At 33.2% G+C, this 15,067-nt stretch overlaps 1 long non-coding RNA gene across 2 annotated transcripts in view; it reads left to right on the forward strand.

The window, feature by feature from the left end:
* LOC140625560 (uncharacterized) overlaps positions 1–15,067 on the forward strand; it is a 191,706-nt gene that overhangs the window by 116,867 nt on the left and 59,772 nt on the right. The gene's annotated exons all lie outside the window — the stretch shown is intronic.

Here is a 15,067-nt window from a genome sequence, read left to right on the forward strand (position 1 = left end):
GATGACTTATTTACCAATGCTTTGAACATAAGGATAGCATTGCCTTGCATATTAGTCTGCTCAGATTGTCATAAAATAATATCACAGACTGGGTAACTTAAATGAAAAAAAAAAGTATTTTCTTATAGTTCGGGAGTTTCAAAGACCAAAATCAAGGTGCCAGCATGGTTGTTTTCTGGTGAGATCTCTTCCTGACATGTCTTCTTGATATATCATCTTATATATCATCACGTTTTTTTTTTTTTTTTCCTGTGTGTATTCATGGTGAAAGAGAGAAAGTAGAGAAGAGAAAGAGAAAGAGAGAGAGTGATTTCTGATATCTCTTCCTCTTCTCATAAGGACAATAGCCCTGTGGGATTAGGTCCCCATCCTTATGATTTCATTTAAACTTAGTTATCTTTCGAAGGCCCTATCTCCAAAGTACAGATCACATGGGGGGTTAGAACTTCAACATATGGATATAGGGAGGACACAGTTTGGTGACTAACAACCTATATTAGCATATTTTATATCTATCTACATTGCTCTTCTTGTGCAACAAAAATATGGATAGAAATGGCCATTATTTCTAAGAAAAAAAATTTAACATATTTGAGGAAATATCTAAAATGCTTAGATAAAAAGAATCTTCAAGAATTTCTGGCTGGCTCAGTCAGTAGAACTTGCAAATCTTGACCTTGAAGTTATAAATTCGAGCCCCTGTTGGTATACAGATTACTTAAAAAAATCTTCAGAATGAGAAATGCCATTTGCTTACTGTTACATACACAATCCTTTAAAAATGTATTTATTTATTTGACATATAGAGAGAGCCAGAGAGCAAAGTGGGGGGACTGCAGAAGGAGAGAGAGAAACAGGATTCCCACTGAACAGGGAGCCTGACACGGGGATACATCCCAGGACCCTGGGATCATGACCTGAGCCAAAGGCAGATGCCCAACTGACTGAGCCACCCAGGTGCCCTTACATACACTATCTTTATCTTCTTTGCATAGTGTGCTAATGTTTGTACACACCCCTCTTCATACATGATATACAACTTCCCCAAAATATTTCAAATACTTTTGGTTAGGTCAAAATAGAATGATAGATAATGAATTAATATGTAGCATGAATACATCATAAATTGACTTATGTTTTGTTGAAACAATTCATGGGTTTTTTTTCCTATTTATATTTACAATTTTGTTTCTCACACCAATCCACCTTAATATTTTAATTTCCCTACAGTCCTATCAATACAGCAACTAAATTATACTGTGTATTTAAATGCTCAGTTTCAGATCAAAACTCCCGTATTAAACCTTGTCACCATATATAACTACTGAAATATACATTTTTTTGTTTCTGTGCTGGCTTGACTGCTATTGTGAATACAGTAAATAATATTCTCTGGTATTATAACAAAAGAGATTATTAAAAAGAGTTCTCTCGGATAAAATGTTGTGAAGTCTATAGAAAGGAGAAGATTAGTCTGGGGGGCATTTCTGCAGCTGATGATTATACCCACAAGCAAGAGGAAATTTTTCCAATTTTACTTTGAACAGATAATTTTCTTATATTTGTCTAATTCACAGTTATTGATCTAGACAAACAGATATTTTATAGCATTATATGTAATTAGAATATAGCTCAGGGTGCCTCTCACTTTTTTATACCCTATATATCCCCAGTTAGAGGACAACTAACATATGTTCTTGATTTAAAATAAGAGAGTTAAGCATTAATTGATTATAGAAATACAAATATGGATAGTGACAGGAAGATAATGGGGAAAAAAATCGGCAAATAAATTTGCGGAGCACATGCCACCGAAAGGACAGCCTATCTTTTGAAAAAAAAAAAAAAAAAAGAAAAAAGAAAAGAAAACTACTTTTATCATGATTTATGTCACTATCATTGAGATGCAATATGAATTTTTAAGTTCTCCTCAATATACAATATAAATGATTATTAGTCCTTTGTTTTGTGTTTTTATAATCAGCACACCTTTTCAAAATATATTCCTTGTCATCATCATGGTGTTAAACTGTTTTTGGTAGGCAATAATTGGATAAAATGAGAAAATATCATATTCTCCTTCCATTGCAAGCATATCTGTATCTATCTCTCCACCTCTGTCTCTCTCTTCCTCTCTCTCTCTCTCTCAGTAAATAGCATGATCAACCAATTATTTTAAAATTTACAGACATATTCAGTTAAGGTGATGTTCTGATATTGGACTATTAATTCATATTTATTAGTTTAACATAATTCAGTTAAATTAGACAACTTGCACACTTCCTTTCAGGTTGCTTTATATATATAAACTACATTTGGGGATTTAACTTCCTGGCCATGCTGGAATAGAATGTTTACAACTTGAACTCTCACCATACACAATTAGAAAGCTCTATGAAACAACTGTTAGCAGACTTTGGACAGAGAAAGCACCAGATTGTGATTCCTGAGAGATGGAAACAAAGGAAGTAAGCTCTCCAATAGCCTTGGCTTCATGCCTGAAGGCAATTTCAGAAATTCAAGGACAAGGAGCAAGTACTCAGAAAGAGACTGACAGTCTCACTAAGTTAAGAGATAATTGGCATTTGGGGAGGCTGAGGCAGCTGGAATTATAGGGCAGAGTTCTAGAAAGAAGATACGTAGCAAAAGCCTCAGAGATGTGCTGATAATCTTTGCTATATATTGTACTACACGTGCATTAAGTGCAATTCAACCTACAACCTTGCAACACAAACACACACTTAAAACAGGAAGTTTTAAGTTGAGTCATTCCCAAAGCTCACACAGGTCAGAGAGACTTTCAAGCTCTGACCAGCCAGATTGGAGAGCCTTGGGCATCAACTGGGATATTCAGTAATGACCTCAAAGAGGCCCACTTCAATTTAAGGCTGAAATATCTACCCCTGGAGTAACATCTATTTTAGTCATATGTTAGCAACAGTTAAAACCAGATCCCAAAGGAATCAAAATGATTTGCAAATAATTTAGTTGCCTTCAAAGCCCCAAATTTCCTTTAATAGTGGAAAACATAACAAAATGTTTTTAACCCTTTAAAAACATAATATTTACAATTTGGGGTATCAAAAGCTTCCAGACATGCCCAGAGACAAATGAGTATGTAGAAACTCCTAAGAAAATAGTAACAACAATAGCAATGACTGTTAGATTTAATCATAGAGTTTTAGAAGTGAGTTAATGAATGGGAAAGGCCACAGGACACATATCAAATATCAAACACCCAAATTTGAAAATTACAAAACATTGCTGAGAGAAATTAAAGAAGACATAAATAAGTGTTGCAAAATTTGATAATGTTAAGATTGCAATGCCCCCAACTTGAAGTACAGATTTAATGCAATCTCGTTCAAAGTCTCACCAGGTTTAATGGAGAAAATAACAAATTGATAACAAAATTTATATAGGAATGCAAAAGATATTGAATAGTCAAAAACTTTCTGAATGTTTTATTATTTTGCTATAGTAATCAATACAATTTGGTTGTATTAAGGATGTAAACATGGATTGATTGAACAGAATAGAATCCAATGTAGACCTATAATCTGAACAGATTTTTTAGAAAGTACCTAGGCAATTCAAAAGTTAGTGTTTTAAATAAATAGTGGTTAAAAAGCCTGATATTCCAACAAAAATTCAAAATGAAACATAAAATGGGGATGCCTGGATGGCTCAGCAGTTGAGCATCTACCTTTGGCTCAGGTTGTGACCCTGGGATCCTGAGGTCAAGTCCCACATTGGGCTCCCAGCAGGGAGCCTGCTTCTCCCTCTGCCCTTGTCTCTGCCTCTCCCTCTGTCTCTCATGAATAAATAAATAAAATCCTTAAAAAAAGAAAAAAAAAACATAAAATGGTTTTAAAAGCTAAAACTATTAACTTCCTAGAGGAAAACATAGGAACATCTCTTCATAACCGTGGAGTAAGCAAAATAATAAAACAAAACAAAATGAGTTCTAAACCATAAAATAAGAAAATAAAACTAGGAGTTCACCAGTACAAAACACCCTCTCCAAAAAAGTTAAATTTAAAAAAAATGAAAAAAAGCTGTAGAAAGGGTGAAAATATTCATAATACAGGTATTTGACAAACTATTAGCATCTAAAATACCTAAAACTCTTAGACCTCAATAATAAAAAGATAACAACTAAAAAAAAATTGTGCAAACTATCTGAAGAGATGCTTCATGAAATAAGATCCACAAATGGCCATATATATTTTCTGTGTTTTCTTTAAGTTATAAGGTAAAAGCTAAAAATTATATGTCTCCTTCAATCTGTTCTTAAAAATGATGATTGAAGTGATGCATGGGTGGCTCAGCAGTTGAGCATCTGCCTGTAGCTCAGGGTGTGGTCACCAGGTCCAGGGATCCAATCCTACACTGGGCTCCCCTCAAGGAGCCTGCTTCTCCCTTTGCCTGTGTCTCTGTCTCTCTCTATATGTCTTTCATGAATAAATACATAAAATAAATACATAAAATATTTAAAAAATGATGATTGATACAGGTAGTCTACTGTAAGAAATTATGTGACATAAAATGATGTTATTCTTTATCAGAATAAAGCCTAAAATTGATAGATAGTTATGGAAATGTCAATGGTTACTTAATTACCAAATACATGACTATCTAGACATGTCCCAAATGATAAAAAATATCATGTCTTTCAATAATTCATTATCATCGTATTATCTACAAGCTTTCTCCCTTTCCAATGATCAATTATTGTATAAGAAATCACTCTAAAACTTAATGGGTCAAACCAATAGCAACATATATATTTACTTGTTAATCTGGTATTTGAGCATGTTCAGTGGGGATAAATCTTCTCGTTTCCACTTGACATGAATTGGGCTGGCATGAAGATTGGGAGTTGGAGTCATCTCAGGGCATTCTCACTCATGTTGTGTAGTTGACTTATGCTGTCAGGTGAGATCTCAACTAAAGTTATAGCTTCTTAACTTTCTCAAAGTATGGTAGCTAGGTTTCAAGGGTAACTATCTCAAAAGAGAGGGAACCAAATGGAAACTGCATTGCCATCTTTGAGAAATGATTGGTAGAATTTAGTAACAATGAATATATGTATATTTTGTGAACCAGAAATTCTACTAATAGGTGTAAGTCCAACATGGATATATATTTATGCCAAACATATATACAAGGATTCTAATAGCAACACTTTTGTCTAATAAAGAAAAATAAAAAATGGAAACAACCCAAATATTCAACAATAAAATAGACAAATTATATTTACTAAGCTGTCTTCATTTGGGCTTGATTAAAACTCTGATTATTTATTTGCTAAATAAATAAATACTAAAATATATCTACTGAATGGAATAGTATATAAACTATTTAGGTGTGTAATAATATGGATTAGTTCATAAGCATATTCCTGAGTGAATGTTTGTATGAAGCTAGACCTAAAAGAGTACATAATGTTTAAGTTAATTTGTATAAAATTTGAAACCTTTAAAGAAAACCTTATGGAGGTAGAATTTATGATACGTGTTACCTTGAGGTTATCAACTTGAAGAAGACATTAGGGAGAGCTGGTTCTATTTCTTATTTGGGTGCCAGTTACACTGGTGATTTACTTAATTAAAATGCATTGAACCGTGCACTTAACACTTGAACATTTTTCTGTATGAATATTGTACTTTAACAAAAAGTTTACCAAAAATAGACTTACAGACGAAAATTTCATGTAACTTATATATTCCTTAAGTGATGGTTTCAGATTCTTTAAGCATGCCTATATGCTATTAAAAATAAATCATTTTCTGTATTTTAAAACAAGACATAAATATGAAAATCTTCAAAGAGCCAATTTTTACATAAGAGCTTTTATAAAAAATTCAGTCAGGAAAATGATTGCCTGTTAACAAAGAGACAGCTCAAGAAGAGCATAAACTGAAATCTCTTAAGGAATCAGCTTCAGAAACCTAGTTCAAGAACATATGGGTTGGCATAATCTAATCATATTGAATTTTTCTATTTGATAACATTCCTTTTTAAAAAGTGTAAGTAGAGAAAATTGGAAATGACAGAGGAAATTGTCACCTTAGTGACATTAATATTATAGTTAACCTCAAAATGACTATCATTACCTTAGATTGTGAATATATTTCTACCTGATTAGGCTGTTCAATTGCTTATAGATTGATGCATTCAGCTTGATTTAGACCATATTATAAATAAAAGTAAAGTCGTAACTCACTTCCACCTATGTAGCAATGTTCATTTGTACATTCTCCATTCATTCATTAAAAAGATTGCATAAAAATATGGACAAGACAGGCATGGACCACATCTCATAAAGCTAAATAAAATGGGGAATGTTATGGGCTGAATTGTATCCTTCCAAAATTTATATGCTGTAGTTCCAACCTTTAGTATTTCAGAATATTACCATATTTGGTAAAGTAAAATCTCTATAAGAGGTGATCAAATTAAAATGAGTCCATTAGGGTGGGCCTTAATCAAATATGACTGGTGTTCTTAGAAGAAGATAAAGAAATATGAAGGTTGCATGCAGTGGAAAGACAATGTGAGAACATAACAAGAAAGCGATTGTCCAAAAGCCCAAACATGACCACACCTATCATGATCTTGGGCCTCCACAACTGTAAGAAAATACATCCCTGCCATTTAAGCCATCCAGTGTGTGGTATTTTGTTGTGACAGTCCTCACAAACTAATATGGGCTGTTACATCTTTAGAAGATACCTACATAAATAAGGACAAAATTGCAATTTTTGCAAGTATTACAAAGGAAAAATAATAGGTTTATAAAATATAAGTCCTTATCCAACCAGATATTAGAAAAAGACTCATTAGAAATTGGTAATTATTTTAAGCTGGAAGAGTGAGTTGGATTTAAGAAGATGAAGTAGTAATTATTCCAGGAATACTAAACAAGGTTGATGGGAAAGACATTGGCCAATTCTAAGGTCAGGGGCCAGGAGAGTAGGAAATAAAGAGGACAATGGTGCAAGCTAAAGTTGCATTAGTCAGCAGAGATCAAATCCCATATAATCAACCTTTCCTATAACTATACTTTAGTGTCTCAAATATTGTATGAACTTTTGTGTACATACATAATTACATATGATTATTAAATATATAATTGATAATTGTATATATTTCTGTGAATATTGTAATTTTGTAATTATAATTTTGTACTTTGTAGAATATACATTATATGTGAGTAGATTAATATATCTTTATGGGTATACATACACATATATGCATATTATAGGTTATATATCCTTTTCTCAACAAAGTCTTGGGATTTATTATTCCATGTAATTTTTATAACCAACTTTCAAATTCTACCACAAATTCTATCATATGTATATCTTAAACTTTTTTGCATTCATACTAGAGTAAAAAGTCGAATCCTTAAAAATCAAAGAATATCCAATTGTGGATATGGTATTATTCACTTTAAAATTTTTTTCTTAGGGGATCCCTGGTGGCTCAGCAGTTTGGCGCCTACCTTCACCCCAGGGTGAGATCCTGGAGACCCAGGATCGAATCCCATGTCGGGCTCCCTGCATGGGGCCTGCTTCTCCCCCTCACTCTGCCTGTGTATCTGCCTCCTTCTCTCTGTGTTTTCCATGAATAAATAAATGAAATCTTTAAAAAAATAAATAAATAAAAACAAATAAAAATAAAAAATTTTGCTTAGATCATTGTAGGTCTTATGAATGTTACAGAGAGTGTGAAATATTTCCTTCCAGTTTTCATCTAGCTTCCTCTAATACTATTATCAACAGATGCATGTCTTATTTATCAAAACTAAGAAATTAACATCGTTATGCTACTACTAACTATAGACTTTTTGATACTTTAGCACTTTTTCAATAATATTTTTATTCTGTTTCAGGATTCAAATCAAGATACCACACTGCAGTTAGTAATCATGTTTCTTAGTCTCTCCTGAGCTGTGATAATTTTTCAGTCTCCTTTCCTTTTGGTATTTTGGTCAGATATTTTGTAGAATGTCCTTTGATTTTTGGTTTGTTTGATATTTTTAAATGAATATATTGAAGTCATAATTTGGGAAAAAAACTACAGAGGCAATGTGCAAATGAAATTCACATGACAATACTATTAACGTTAACCTGATCATTTGATTCAGTATCTGCCAGGTTTCTCCATTTCAAAGTCGCTATTTTTCCCTTCTGATATTCTGTTATTTCGAAAGGACTCAGTTCAGTCTATAATCAAGGAGACAATAGTTAAGATCCTCTTTAAAGAAGAAAGTCTGGGCATCCCCAGTGGCCCACTGGTTCAGTGCCACCTTCAGCCTGGGATGTGATCCTGGAGACCCGGAATCGAGTCCCATGTTGGACTCCCTGCATGGAGCCTGCTTCTCCCTCTGCCTGTGTCTCTGCCTCTCTCTCTCTCTCTCTCTCTGTGTCTGTCATGAATAAATAAATAAAATCTTAAAAAAAAAAGAAAGGGTCTAAAAATATGGTAGTGATATATACCAAACAACAATGGAATCAGTAAATTTGAAAAAAGCTACTTTAAGATTAGCCAAAATTCTGTTTCTACATAAATTAAAACAAAGCCTAAACAGAAAAGCGAAACAATTACTAGACTGGCATATTTAAAGTTGATCATCAAGATTTTAGTAGGTATTCAGGGTAACAACACTGAAATATTCTGAGAGGTAGCCAATGACAAACAATATTAGTCACAAGAGTAAAATAAAATGAAATAATCAGAGCAAACATTTTAAATGAGCTAAATGGACATAAGGAAGAGTAAAGGAAGAATAGAATTTCATTGCAAGACGTAAATGTAGGCAGATGAAAAGAAAAAATGGACAATCAAGTTGAGCTGCCAGAAACACAGAGACACATAAAAAATCAGGATTATATGATAAGAACTACTAGGAAAGATTATATACCAGCTGACTGGATAATTAGAAGAAATTGATAAATTCCTAGAAACATACAGTCTACTAAGACCAAATCATGAAAAAAAAAAAAAAAAAGAAAGAAAACCTGAACAGACTAAAACAAGTAAGGAGATTGAATTAAAAAATCTTCCCCAACAAAAAAGCTCAGGGCCAGATAGTTTCACTAGTGAATACTACCAAATATTTAAAGAACTAATACCAAATTGAAGAGGAAACAACATTCCCAAGTTCATTTTACAGGGCCAGCATTGCACTGATACTGTCAGATAGGGATATTACAAGAAAACTGAAGGGCAGTATCTTTGGTGAATATTGATGTAAAAATTCTCAGCAGATTCCTAGAAAACTGAATTCAACAGCGTATTAAAATGACTAAATACCATAATTAAGTGGGATTCACCTATGGGATACAAGGCAATATGCAATCAGTGAATGTGATACATCACAATAATATTCTAGAATAAAATATAAAAAGCACATGATGATCTCAATAGATGAAAAACAAGTATTTGACAAAATTCAACATCCATTCATGATAAAAACTCTCAATTGATTTGGTAGAGATGGAACATACTTTCACATAATAAAGTTGACTAGCCCACAGCTACCATCATACCTAAGTATGATGAGAGGCAGAAAGCTTTTTCTCTAAGATCAGGAACGGAATAAGAGTACACAGTCTCACCTCTCCTATTCAGTAGAGTGCTGGAAGTCTTAGGAAATTCAGGAAGAAAAAGAAATAAAAGGCATCTGAATTAGAAAGGAAGAAGCAATTTGTCTCTGTTTGCAAATGACATGATTTTATATACCAAGAGTTTAAAAAACTCCATCAAAAATTGAATGCAGTAAATTTGCAGAATACAAAAGTAGTATACAAAACTAGTATGCATATATATAAACTAACAATAAAACATCTGAAAGAGAAATTAAGAATACAATCCCATTCACATTATCATAGTGAGGAATAAAGTGCTTGGGGATAAACTTAACCAAGAGGGTGAAAGATTTATAAACTGAGAACTATAATATATTGATAAAAGAAATCAAAGATTCAAATAAAAGGGGCAATACCCCTTATTCTTGGATTGGAGGAATTAATATTGTAAAAACGTCCATGATACTCAATTTATAGATTCAATGCATTCCTTATCAAGATAAATGTGGCGTCTTTTGTAGAAATTGGGAGGAAACAAACAGCCTTGAACCTCATAGGGAACCATAAAAGACCCCAAATAGCCAAAGCATTCCAGAAAAAGAAGAGCAAAGCTTGATACGTCACACTTCCTCATTTCAAACTATACCACAAAGCTATAGTAATAAATCTTATGCTGCTGGTGTAGAAACACATATATTAATGGAACAGAATAGAGAGCTCAGAACTAAACCCATGAATGTATGGTTAGCTAGTATTTTATAAGGGAGCCAAGAATACTCAGTGGAGAAAACGGTTTCTTCAATAAATGGTGTGCAAAAAAATCTCTCTCTCTCTCTCACACACACACACACACACAAATGAACGTGGACTCCTACCTTTTACCATTCACAAAAATTAACTCAAATGAATTAAAGACTTAAATGTAAAACCTGATACCATAAAACTCCCAGAAGAAAATATGGAGAAAAAATCTTTTTGACACCGGTTTTAACAATGATTTTATGGATGTGCTATTCAAAGCACAAGCAATAAAAAGCAAAAGTAAACAAGTAGGGCTATATCAAATAAAAAGCACATACATAGTAAAATAATCAACAAAATGAAAAAGAAACTCATGGGATAAAAGAAAATGCTTGTAAACCACATATCTGACAATTGTTTAATATCCAAAATATTTGGGGAACTCAATAGCAAATATACAAAGAATCCAGTTGAAAAATGGGCAAAGTGCATGAATTGACATTTTTCCAAAGACATATGTGTGGTCAAAAAGTACATGAAAAGGTGCTCAACATCACTAATCATTAGAGAGATACAAATCAAAACCAGAATTAGATATCATCTCATGCCTGTTAGCATGTCTAATATCAAAAAGGTGAGAGATAAATGCTGACAAGGAATGGGAGAAAAGGGAACATTTGTACACTGTTGGTAGTACTGCAAAGTGACGTGGCCACTATGGAAAACAATGTGACAGTTCCTCAAAAAATTAAAAATAGAACTAACATATGATCCAACAATTCCACTTCTGGATATTTATTTATTTATTTATTTATTTATTTATTTATTTATGGATATTTATTTATTTATTTATTTAAAAGATTTTATTTATGAGAAACACAGAGAGAGAGAGGCAGAGACACAGGCGGAGGAGAAGCAGGCTCCATGCAGGGAGCCCAATGTGGGACTTGATCCCGGGACTCTAGGATCATACCCTGGGCCAAAGGCAGATGCTCAACTGCTGAGCCACCCAGGAGTCCTCACTTCTGGGTATTTATATCCAAGGCAAATGAGATCACTGTCTCAAGATATCTGAATCCTTTTGTTCATTGCAGCATTACATATTTTCAATAGTCAAGATATATAAACAATTTACTTATATATATAATTATTATTTTATTTAACACTTAGAGAAAGCAGAGTGAGAGAAAGAGCATGATGAGGGAGAGGTGCAGAGGGAGAAGCAGGTTCTCCACTGAGCAAGGAGCCAGATGCAGGCTCCATCCCAGGACCCTGGGATCACTACTTGAGCCAAAGGCAGATGTGTAACCAACTGAGCCAGCCAGGTGTCCCCTATGTTTCAACTTACAAATAAGCAAAAAAAAAAAAAAAAAAAAAAAATGTGTGATACACACACACAAATGCATACACTGGAATATTATTTGGCCATGAAAATAGAAATTTTGCCATTTGTGCCAACATGGATGAGTCTTGAAGGCATTATGTTAAGTGAAATGTTTGACAAAGAAAGACAAATACTTTATGATCTCATTTTTATATGAAATATAAAATAACTAACTCATATAGAGAACAAATTGTGGTGGCTAAGGGAATAGGGTGATGAAGATGGTCAATGGATACAAATTCCCAGCTATCTGATGAGTAATTCAGGTGAAGTAATGTACAGCATGATGACTATAATTAAGTATATTTATTGCATATTTGAAAGTTGCTAAGAGAGTAGATTTTAGAAGTTTTCACCATAAAAAACTGTAACTATTGACATTTGTGTGTTTACTAATAGATCATAATTAAGTGGGATTTTATATATATGTTATTTTATATATTTATATATAAGTTGTTATATATAAATATAAATATGTAAATATTCATACAAATAGCATTATATTATATTTATATATAATATTTGTATAAAGTAAATATATAAATATATAAAATAATATATTTTATATAAATATATAAAATAATATATATGTATATTTATGTTGTATACCTTAAATTTATTTGTCACAATGTTGCATGTAATTTATATATCATTAAGGTCTGTGGGGTGGGGAAAGAAAACTAAAACTAAAGAACAAGAATTAAGTCTTCATTACTTTAGATTGAATTTAGATATAACACAAAAATCACAAATGGCAAAAATATATAGAGAAACTGGACTTCCTAAAAATTAAAAATGTTCATGATTAGAAGGACATCATGAAGAAAGAAAAGATCACTGTAGGAATGAGAAAACATATTTGCAAATCCCACATCTGATAAGGATTTTATCAAGATTCCATAAAGAACCCTTACAACTCAAAAATGAAAAGATAAATAACTTTTAAATAGGCAAAATAAAGAAAAAATAGGCAAAATATCTGAATAGACTTTTCTCTAAGGAAGATGTAGAAATGACCAAGAAGCACATGAAAAGATGTTCAATATCATTAGTCATTAAGGGAATGTAAGGTAAAGCTTTAAAAAGATACTGCTAGAGTGGATAATATAAAAAAAAAAGATAATCCCAAGTGTTAAAGAGAATGCGGTGATAATGGATCCTTCATACATTGCTGATGAGAATACAAAATTATTTATTTGCTGGAGGAAACAGGTTGGAAGTTGCTCAAAAAGTTTTATAAAGAATTACCACATGACTCAGCAAGTATAATCCTAGGTATATATGCAAGCGAATTAAAATATGTCCATGCAGAAACCTGTACACTAATGTCAACAGGAGCATTATTTGAAACAGCAAACCTGCCACTAACCAAAATGGCCATCAACCAACAAATGGACAAAATAGAATATATCTATACATTGACAAATTATATAAACACCTAAATGAAGTACTGGCATGTTTTAAAATAAGATTAATCTTAAAAAAGATCATCCTTAATGAAACAACCAAATGACAAAAAACTACATATTACATGACTTAATTTATATAAAATGTCCAGAATAGGCAAATTCACCGAAACAAAAAAATGAATGTGTGTTTGCTAGAGGGTAGGGGGAGGAACAGAAGGCAGAGTGGTTGCTCAGGGGCATGGGGTTTCTTTTCTGGGTGGTGAAACTACTCTGAACTTAGATGGGAGTAATGGTTGCCCAACTCTGAATGTACTAAAAACTACTAAATAAATATATACTTCAAAAACACGAATTTTATGGTATATGACTGATATCTAATAAAGCTGTTAATTAAAAAAATGAAAAATATTTCCTTTGTTTCACATGTAGAAGAATAATTAGAAAATCAGTGGAATTTTGAAACATATTCTGAAAATTCATATTGTAAATGTAAGCATTTTGCTTAGTGTTGAAGTGATTGTCATGCTTGGTTGCGTATTAGACTCACCCTCGGAGTGTTTATAAACCATAATGTCAGGAAACATGTGAGATCACTTAGAAATTCTAGGGCTATGGGGATCCCTGGGTGGCACAGCGGTTTAGCGCCTGCCTTTGGCCCAGGGCATGATCCTGGAGACCCGGGATCGAATCCCACGTCGGGCTCTCGGTGCATGGAGCCTGCTTCTCCCTCTGCCTGTGTCTCTGCCTGTCTCTCTCTCTCTCTCTCTCTCTGACTATCATAAATAAATTAAAAAAAAAAAAGAAAAAAAAAAAAACAACGAAATTCTAGGCCTATGAGCCAGGCAGGGACATTTCTTAAAGCTCCACAATGATTCTAAATGTAGCCAAATAGAGTTTTGTCCCATATGTAAGTAAATACAGGCTAGAACTTAAGAGGATTGAATAAATGAGGTGACCTGACAGCAATGCAGTGGCACTGACCTAACATTAGGTGGGTATGACTGAAAGGTTTAGATCCAGCAAGTAAAATATCATAGCAGTTGTGACTGTTTTTCTATCGGTATAATGAGTTATTTGTTCAAACAAATGGAAGGTACTAGATTTGTCCCAATAATGCGAGACTCTTATATTCAGACTGGATTTTTATAGAATTAAAGATATAAAAAGAAGAAATTAATAGGATATATTGATAAATTACCTGGACTCCATACCCTAATCAAAAGGTTTATCAGCATGGCTACCGAAAGTTCTTTTTGCTTATAAGAAATTTGCAAAACACAGATCGAAACAGAAATAAAATCTCAATTATAACAAAAGGAAATGCTATTTTTTGAGATGTAGTTTATATGTCTGAAATAAGTATCCTGTGTATGTGTTTTATTTGTATTATATCATAATTGCACTTGATGAAGTTCTGGAATATAGGTGAGGTCCGGAGCTGACGACCAAGAAAGAATTATTGAGACGTCTTTGGTGCAAAATGTTGGTTTTACTAAAGCACAGGGACAGGACCCGTGGTCAGGAGGAGCTGCTGCCCAGGGCTAGTGGGGGTGGCTGATTGTGTACCTGGGGGCTGGGGGAGGTAAGGAAAAGGGAGATTTCAAAAGGACTTTCATCTGCAAAGGAAGACCTCCAGGTACTGGAGGCCTTGCCATTGTCAAGTTAAAGATTGTTTTTCCCTCTAGCAAGGCATTAACTTTAAGACAATTGGAAGCTTCTAGGAACTCACACTTAACCCACCCCGTGGAGGTCCTTTGTGGGATATCAGCTTGTGCTTTGTCCTCAGCTAGCCCTTGGTTCCCCATCATACTTAAAAGGCCATTTTGAAGATAATTTGAGTTGAAGTTGTCTATCATTGCAACACAGTTCTTTTCCAGCATGATTTCAGTTACACTATCCATTATTTTCTGAATATTCTTTTTTCTCTTTTGAAG

Source organism: Canis lupus, chromosome 36, assembly GCF_048164855.1.
Source record: "Canis lupus baileyi chromosome 36, mCanLup2.hap1, whole genome shotgun sequence".
Lineage (NCBI taxonomy): Eukaryota > Metazoa > Chordata > Mammalia > Carnivora > Canidae > Canis > Canis lupus.